Source organism: Hyla sarda, unplaced genomic scaffold (assembly GCF_029499605.1).
Source record: "Hyla sarda isolate aHylSar1 unplaced genomic scaffold, aHylSar1.hap1 scaffold_1607, whole genome shotgun sequence".
NCBI lineage: Eukaryota > Metazoa > Chordata > Amphibia > Anura > Hylidae > Hyla > Hyla sarda.
In genome coordinates, this window is record NW_026608243.1 from 38945 (window position 1) to 47943 (window position 8999).

The following is an 8999-nucleotide window of genomic DNA, read 5'->3' on the forward strand; positions in this document are numbered from 1 at the left end:
TATATTCTTGTATATAGGAGGCAGTATTATAGTAGTTATATTCTTGTATATAGGAGGCAGTATTATAGTAGTTATATTCTTGTATATAGGAGCAGTATTACAGTAGTTATATTCTTGTATATAGGAGACATTATTATAGTAGTTATATTCCTGTATATAGGGGGCAGTATTATAGTAGTTATATTCTTGTATATAGGAGCAGTATTATAGTAGTTATATTCTTGTATATAGGAGCAGTATTATAGTAGTTATATTCCTGTATATAGGGGCAGTATTATAGTAGTTATATTCTTGTATATAGGAGACATTATTATAGTAGTTATATTCCTGTATATAGGGGGCAGTATTATAGTAGTTATATTCTTGTATATAGGAGCAGTATTATAGTAGTTATATTCTTGTATATAGGAGCAGTATTATAGTAGTTATATTCCTGTATATACGAGCAGTATTATAGTAGTTATATTCTTGTATATAGGAGCAGTATTATAGTAGTTATATTCTTGTATATAGGGGCAGTATTATAGTAGTTATATTCTTGTATATAGGAGCAGTATTATAGTAGTTATATTCTTGTATATAGGAGCAGTATTATAGTAGTTATATTCTTGTATATAGGAGCAGTATTATAGTAGTTATATTCCTGTATATACGAGCAGTATTATAGTAGTTATATTCTTGTATATAGGAGCAGTATTATAGTAGTTATATTCTTGTATATAGGGGCAGTATTATAGTAGTTATATTCTTGTATATAGGAGCAGTATTATAGTAGTTATATTCTTGTATATAGGAGCAGTATTATAGTAGTCATATTCTTGTATATAGGAGCAGTATTATAGTAGTTATATTCCTGTATATAGGAGCAGTATTATAGTAGTTATATTCTTGTATATAGGAGCAGTATTATAGTAGTTATATTCTTGTATATAGGAGCAGTATTATAGTAGTTATATTCTTGTATATAGAGCAGTATTTTAGTAGTTATATTCTTGTATATAGGGGCAGTATTATAGTAGTTATATTCTTGTATATAGGAGCAGTATTATAGTAGTTATATTCTTGTATATAGGAGCAGTATTATAGTAGTTATATTCTTGTATATAGGGAGCAGTATTATAGTAGTTATATTCTTGTATATAGATGCAGTATTATAGTAGTTATATTCTTGTATATAGGAGCAGTATTATAGTAGTTATATTCTTGTATATAGGAGCAGTTTTATAGTAGTTATATTCTTGTATATAGGAGCAGTATTATAGTAGTTATATTCTTGTATATAGGGGGCAGTATTATAGTAGTTATATTCTTGTATATAGGAGGAGTATTATAGTACATATATTCTTGTATATAGGAGGCAGTATTATAGTAGTTATATTCTTGTATATAGGAGCAGTATAATAGTAGTTATATTCTTGTATATAGGAGCAGTATTATAGTAGTTATAGTCTTGTATATAGGAGCAGTATTATAGTAGCTATATTCTTGTATATAGGAGCAGTATTATAGTAGTTATATTCTTGTATATAGGAGCAGTATTACAGTAGTTATATTCCTGTATATAGGGGGCAGTATTATAGTAGTTATATTCTTGTATATAGGAGCAGTATTATAGTAGTTATATTCTTGTATATAGGAGCAGTATTATAGTAGTTATATTCCTGTATATAGGGGCAGTATTATAGTAGTTATATTCTTGTATATAGGAGACATTATTATAGTAGTTATATTCCTGTATATAGGGGGCAGTATTATAGTAGTTATATTCTTGTATATAGGAGCAGTATTATAGTAGTTATATTCTTGTATATAGGAGCAGTATTATAGTAGTTATATTCCTGTATATACGAGCAGTATTATAGTAGTTATATTCTTGTATATAGGAGCAGTATTATAGTAGTTATATTCTTGTATATAGGGGCAGTATTATAGTAGTTATATTCTTGTATATAGGAGCAGTCTTATAGTAGTTATATTCTTGTATATAGGAGCAGTATTATAGTAGTCATATTCTTGTATATAGGAGCAGTATTATAGTAGTTATATTCCTGTATATAGGAGCAGTATTATAGTAGTTATATTCTTGTATATAGGAGCAGTATTATAGTAGTTATATTCTTGTATATAGGAGCAGTATTATAGTAGTTATATTCTTGTATATAGAGCAGTATTTTAGTAGTTATATTCTTGTATATAGGGGCAGTATTATAGTAGTTATATTCTTGTATATAGGAGCAGTATTATAGTAGTTATATTCTTGTATATAGGAGCAGTATTATAGTAGTTATATTCTTGTATATAGGGAGCAGTATTATAGTAGTTATATTCTTGTATATAGATGCAGTATTATAGTAGTTATATTCTTGTATATAGGAGCAGTATTTTAGTAGTTATATTCTTGTATATAGGAGCAGTTTTATAGTAGTTATATTCTTGTATATAGGAGCAGTATTATAGTAGTTATATTCTTGTATATAGGGGGCAGTATTATAGTAGTTATATTCTTGTATATAGGAGGAGTATTATAGTACATATATTCTTGTATATAGGAGGTGTTACGCCGAGCGCTCCGGGTCCCCGCTCCTCCCCGGAGCGCTCGCTACACTTCCCTCACTGCAGCGCCCCGGTCGGTTCCACGGACCCGGGGCGCTGCGTTACCACCTCCGGCCGGGATGCGATTCGCGATGCGGGTAGCGCCCGCTCGCGATGCGCACCCCGGCTCCCGTACCTGACTCGCTCCCCGTCAGTTCTGTCCCGGCGCGCGCGGCCCCGCTCCCTAGGGCGCGCGCGCGCCGGGTCTTTGCGATTTAAAGGGCCACTGCACCGCTGATTGGTGCAGTGGTTCCAATTAGTGTTTACACCTGTGCACTTCCCTATATCACCTCACTTCCCCTTCACTCCCTCGCCGGATCTTGTTGCCCTAGTGCCAGTGAAAGCGTTCCTTGTGTGTTCCTTGCCTGTGATTCCAGACCTTCTGCCGTTGCCCCTGACTACGATCCTTGCTGCCTGCCCCGACCTTCTGCTACGTCCGACCTTGCTTCTGTCTACTCCCTTGTACCGCGCCTATCTTCAGCAGCCAGAGAGGTTGAGCCGTTGCTAGGGGATACGACCTGGTCACTACCGCCGCAGCAAGACCATCCCGCTTTGCGGCGGGCTCTGGTGAAAACCAGTAGTGACTTAGAACCGATCCTCTAGCACGGTCCACGCCAATCCCTCTCTGGCACAGAGGATCCACCACCTGCCAGCCGGCATCGTGACAGTAGATCCGGCCATGGATCCCGCTGAAGTTCCTCTGCCAGTTGTCGCTGACCTCACCACGGTGGTCGCCCAGCAGTCACAACAGATTGCGCAACAAGGCCAACAGCTGTCTCAACTGACTGTTATGCTACAACAGTTACTACCACAGCTCCAGCAATCATCTCCTCCGCCAGCTCCTGTACCTCCTCCGCAGCGAGTGGCCGCTTCTGGAATACGACTATCCTTGCCGGATAAATTTGATGGGGACTCTAAGTTTTGCCGTGGCTTTCTTTCCCAATGTTCATTACACTTGGAGATGATGTCGGACCAGTTCCCCACTGAAAGGTCTAAGGTGGCTTTCGTAGTCAGCCTGCTGTCTGGAAAAGCCCTGGCTTGGGCCACACCGCTCTGGGACCGCAATGACCCCGTCACTGCCTCTGTACACTCCTTCTTCTCGGAAATTCGAAGTGTCTTTGAGGAACCTGCCCGAGCCTCTTCTGCTGAGACTGCCCTGTTGAACCTGGTCCAGGGTAATTCTTCCGTTGGCGAGTATGCCGTACAGTTCCGTACCCTTGCTTCAGAATTATCCTGGAATAATGAGGCACTCTGCGCGACCTTTAAAAAAGGCCTATCCAGCAACATTAAAGATGTTCTGGCCGCACGAGAAATCCCTGCTAACCTACATGAACTCATCCATCTTGCCACTCGCATTGACATGCGTTTTTCCGAACGACGTCAGGAGCTCCGCCAGGATATGGACTCTGTTCGCACGAGGCGTTTCTTCTCCCCGGCTCCTCTCTCCTCTGGTCCCCTGCAACCTGTTCCTGTGCCTCCCGCCGTGGAGGCTATGCAGGTCGACCGGTCTCGCCTGACACCCCAAGAGAGGACACGACGCCGCATGGAGAATCTCTGCCTGTACTGTGCTAGTACCGAACACTTCCTGAAGGATTGTCCTATCCGTCCTCCCCGCCTGGAAAGACGTCCGCTGACTCCGCACAATGGTGAGACAGTCCTTGATGTCTACTCTGCTTCTCCACGTCTTACTGTGCCTGTGCGGATGTCTGCCTCTGCCTTCTCCTTCTCTGCTGTGGCCTTCTTGGACTCTGGATCTGCAGGAAATTTTATCTTGGCCTCACTCGTCAACAGGTTCAACATCCCGGTGACCAGTCTCGCCAGACCCCTCTACATCAATTGTGTAAACAATGAAAGATTGGACTGTACTATACGTTTCCGCACGGAGCCCCTTCTAATGTGCATCGGATCTCATCACGAGAGGATTGAACTGTTGGTCCTCCCCAATTGCACTTCTGAAATCCTTCTTGGACTTCCCTGGCTTCAACTCCATTCCCCAATCCTGGATTGGTCCACTGGGGAGATCAAGAGTTGGGGGCCCTCTTGTTTCAAGGACTGCTTAAAACCGGTTCCCAGTAAACCTTGCCGTGTCCCTGTGCTTCCTCATGTAACCGGTCTCCCTAAGGCCTATATGGACTTTGCGGACGTTTTTTGCAAAAAACAAGCTGAGACTCTACCTCCTCACAGGCCTTATGATTGTCCCATTGACCTCCTCCCGGGCACTACTCCACCCCGGGGCAGAATCTATCCTCTGTCCGTCCCAGAGACTCTTGCCATGTCTGAATACGTCCAAGAAAATTTAAAAAAGGGCTTTATCCGTAAATCCTCCTCTCCTGCCGGAGCCGGATTTTTCTTTGTGTCCAAAAAAGATGGCTCTCTACGTCCTTGCATTGACTACCGCGGTCTTAATAAAATCACGGTTAAGAACCGCTACCCCCTACCCCTCATCTCTGAACTCTTTGATCGTCTCCAAGGTGCCCATATTTTTACCAAACTGGACTTAAGAGGTGCTTATAATCTCATCCGCATCAGAGAGGGGGATGAATGGAAAACGGCATTCAACACCAGAGATGGACACTTTGAGTATCTGGTCATGCCCTTTGGTCTATGCAACGCCCCTGCCGTCTTCCAAGACTTTGTTAATGAAATTTTTCGTGATCTCCTATACTCCTGTGTTGTTGTATATCTGGACGATATCCTGATTTTTTCTGCCAATCTTGAAGAACACCGCCAGCATGTCCGTATGGTTCTTCAGAGACTTCGTGATAATCAACTCTATGCCAAAATAGAGAAATGTCTGTTTGAATGCCAATCTCTTCCTTTTCTAGGATACTTGGTCTCTGGCCAGGGACTACAAATGGACCCAGATAAACTCTCTGCCGTCTTAGATTGGCCACGCCCCTCCGGACTCCGTGCCATCCAACGTTTTTTGGGGTTCGCCAATTATTACAGGCAATTTATTCCACATTTTTCTACCATTGTGGCTCCTATTGTGGCTTTAACAAAAAAAAAATGCCGATCCCAAGTCTTGGCCTCCTCAAGCGGAAGACGCCTTTAAACGACTCAAGTCTGCCTTTTCTTCGGCTCCCGTGCTCTCCAGACCTGACCCATCTAAACCCTTCCTATTGGAGGTTGATGCCTCCTCAGTGGGAGCTGGAGCTGTCCTTCTACAAAAAAACTCTTCCGGGCATGCTGTTACTTGTGGTTTTTTTTCCAGGACCTTCTCTCCGGCGGAGAGGAACTACTCCATCGGGGATCGAGAGCTTCTAGCCATTAAATTAGCACTTGAGGAATGGAGGCATCTGCTGGAGGGATCAAGATTTCCAGTTATTATTTACACCGATCACAAGAACCTCTCCTACCTCCAGTCTGCCCAACGGCTGAATCCTCGTCAGGCCAGGTGGTCTCTGTTCTTTGCCCGATTTAATTTTGAAATTCACTTTCGACCTGCTGATAAGAACATTAGGGCCGATGCTCTCTCTCGTTCCTCAGATGCCTCTGAAATTGAACTCTCTCCTCAACACATCATTCCTCCTGACTGCCTGATTTCCTCTTCTCCAGCCTCCATCAGGCAAACTCCTCCAGGAAAGACCTTTGTTTCTCCACGCCAACGCCTTGGGATCCTCAAATGGGGTCACTCCTCCCATCTCGCAGGTCATGCGGGCATTAAGAAATCTGTGCAACTCATCTCTCGCTTCTATTGGTGGCCGACTCTAGAGACTGATGTGGTGGACTTTGTGCGAGCCTGCACTATCTGTGCCCGGGATAAGACTCCTCGCCAGAAGCCCGCTGGTTTTCTTCATCCTCTACCTGTCCCCGAACAACCTTGGTCTCTGATTGGTATGGATTTTATTACTGACTTACCCCCATCCCATGGCAACACTGTTATTTGGGTGGTCGTTGATCGATTCTCCAAAATGGCACATTTCATCCCTCTTCCTGGTCTTCCTTCAGCGCCTCAGTTGGCTAAACAATTTTTTGTACACATTTTTCGTCTTCACGGGTTGCCTACACAGATCGTCTCGGATAGAGGCGTCCAATTTGTGTCTAAATTCTGGAGGGCTCTCTGTAAACAACTCAAGATTAAATTAAATTTTTCTTCTGCATACCATCCTCAATCCAATGGACAAGTAGAGAGAATTAACCAGATCTTGGGTGACTATTTACGACATTTTGTTTCCTCCCGCCAGGATGACTGGGCAGATCTTCTACCTTGGGCCGAATTCTCGTATAATTTCAGAATCTCTGAATCTTCCTCCAAATCTCCGTTTTTCGTGGTGTACGGCCGTCACCCTCTTCCCCCCCTCCCTACCCCCTTGCCCTCTGGCCTGCCCGCTGTGGATGAAATTTCTCGTGATCTTTCCACCATATGGAAAGAGACCCAAAATTCTCTCTTACAGGCTTCTTCTCGCATGAAGAGATTCGCAGATAAGAAAAGAAGAGCTCCTCCCATTTTTTCCCCTGGAGACAAGGTATGGCTCTCCGCTAAATATGTCCGTTTCCGTGTCCCGAGCTATAAGTTGGGACCACGCTATCTTGGTCCTTTTAAAGTTTTGTGTCAAATTAATCCTGTCTCTTACAAACTTCTTCTTCCTCCTTCTCTTCGTATCCCTAATGCCTTTCACGTCTCTCTTCTTAAACCTCTCATCCTCAACCGTTTTTCTCCTAAATCTGTTCCTCCCACTCCTGTTTCCGGCTCCTCGGACATCTTCTCTGTTAAAGAAATCTTAGCCTCTAAAAAGGTCAGAGGAAAAACTTTTTTTTTAGTGGATTGGGAGGGTTGTGGTCCAGAAGAGAGGTCCTGGGAACCTGAGGACAATATCCTGGACAAAAGTCTGATCCTCAGGTTCTCAGGCCCCAAGAAGAGGGGGAGACCCAAGGGGGGGGGTACTGTTACGCCGAGCGCTCCGGGTCCCCGCTCCTCCCCGGAGCGCTCGCTACACTTCCCTCACTGCAGCGCCCCGGTCGGTTCCACGGACCCGGGGCGCTGCGTTACCACCTCCGGCCGGGATGCGATTCGCGATGCGGGTAGCGCCCGCTCGCGATGCGCACCCCGGCTCCCGTACCTGACTCGCTCCCCGTCAGTTCTGTCCCGGCGCGCGCGGCCCCGCTCCCTAGGGCGCGCGCGCGCCGGGTCTTTGCGATTTAAAGGGCCACTGCACCGCTGATTGGTGCAGTGGTTCCAATTAGTGTTTACACCTGTGCACTTCCCTATATCACCTCACTTCCCCTTCACTCCCTCGCCGGATCTTGTTGCCCTAGTGCCAGTGAAAGCGTTCCTTGTGTGTTCCTTGCCTGTGATTCCAGACCTTCTGCCGTTGCCCCTGACTACGATCCTTGCTGCCTGCCCCGACCTTCTGCTACGTCCGACCTTGCTTCTGTCTACTCCCTTGTACCGCGCCTATCTTCAGCAGCCAGAGAGGTTGAGCCGTTGCTAGGGGATACGACCTGGTCACTACCGCCGCAGCAAGACCATCCCGCTTTGCGGCGGGCTCTGGTGAAAACCAGTAGTGACTTAGAACCGATCCTCTAGCACGGTCCACGCCAATCCCTCTCTGGCACAGAGGATCCACCACCTGCCAGCCGGCATCGTGACAGGAGGCAGTATTATAGTAGTTATATTCTTGTATATAGGAGCAGTTTAATAGTAGTTATATTCTTGTATATAGGAGCAGTATTATAGTAGTTATAGTCTTGTATATAGGAGCAGTATTATAGTAGCTATATTCTTGTATATAGGAGCAGTATTATAGTAGTTATATTCTTGTATATAGGAGCAGTATTATAGGTAGTTATATTCTTGTATATAGGAGCAGTATTATAGTAGTTATATTCTTGTATATAGGAGCAGTATTATAGAAGTTATATTCTTGTATATAGGAGGCAGTATTATAGTAGTTATATTCTTGTTATATAGGAGGCAGTATTATAGTAGTTATATTCTTGTATATAGGAGGCAGTATTATAGTTAGTTATATTCTTGTATATAGGAGGCAGTATTATAGTAGTTATATTCTTGTATATAGGAGAGTGCAGTATTATAGTAGTTATATTCTTGTATATAGGAGCAGTATTTTAGTAGTTATATTCTTGTATATAGGAGGCAGTATTATAGTAGTTATATTCTTGTATATAGGAGCAATATTATAGTAGTTATAGTCTTGTATATAGGAGCAGTATTATAGTAGTTATATTCCTGTATATAGGAGCAGTGTTATAGTAGTTATATTCTTGTACATAGGGGGAATATGTTAGTAGTTATTGCAGCTCACACACAGAATGTCACTCAGTAGGGGGTGACACTGAGCACATTAAAGAGTTTCTCCCAAGGAATATGTTCTGTCCTGAGATATGATGACATTTAGAATAAAATAAAGATAACTGTTTAATCCTATTGTCAATAGGTCAAC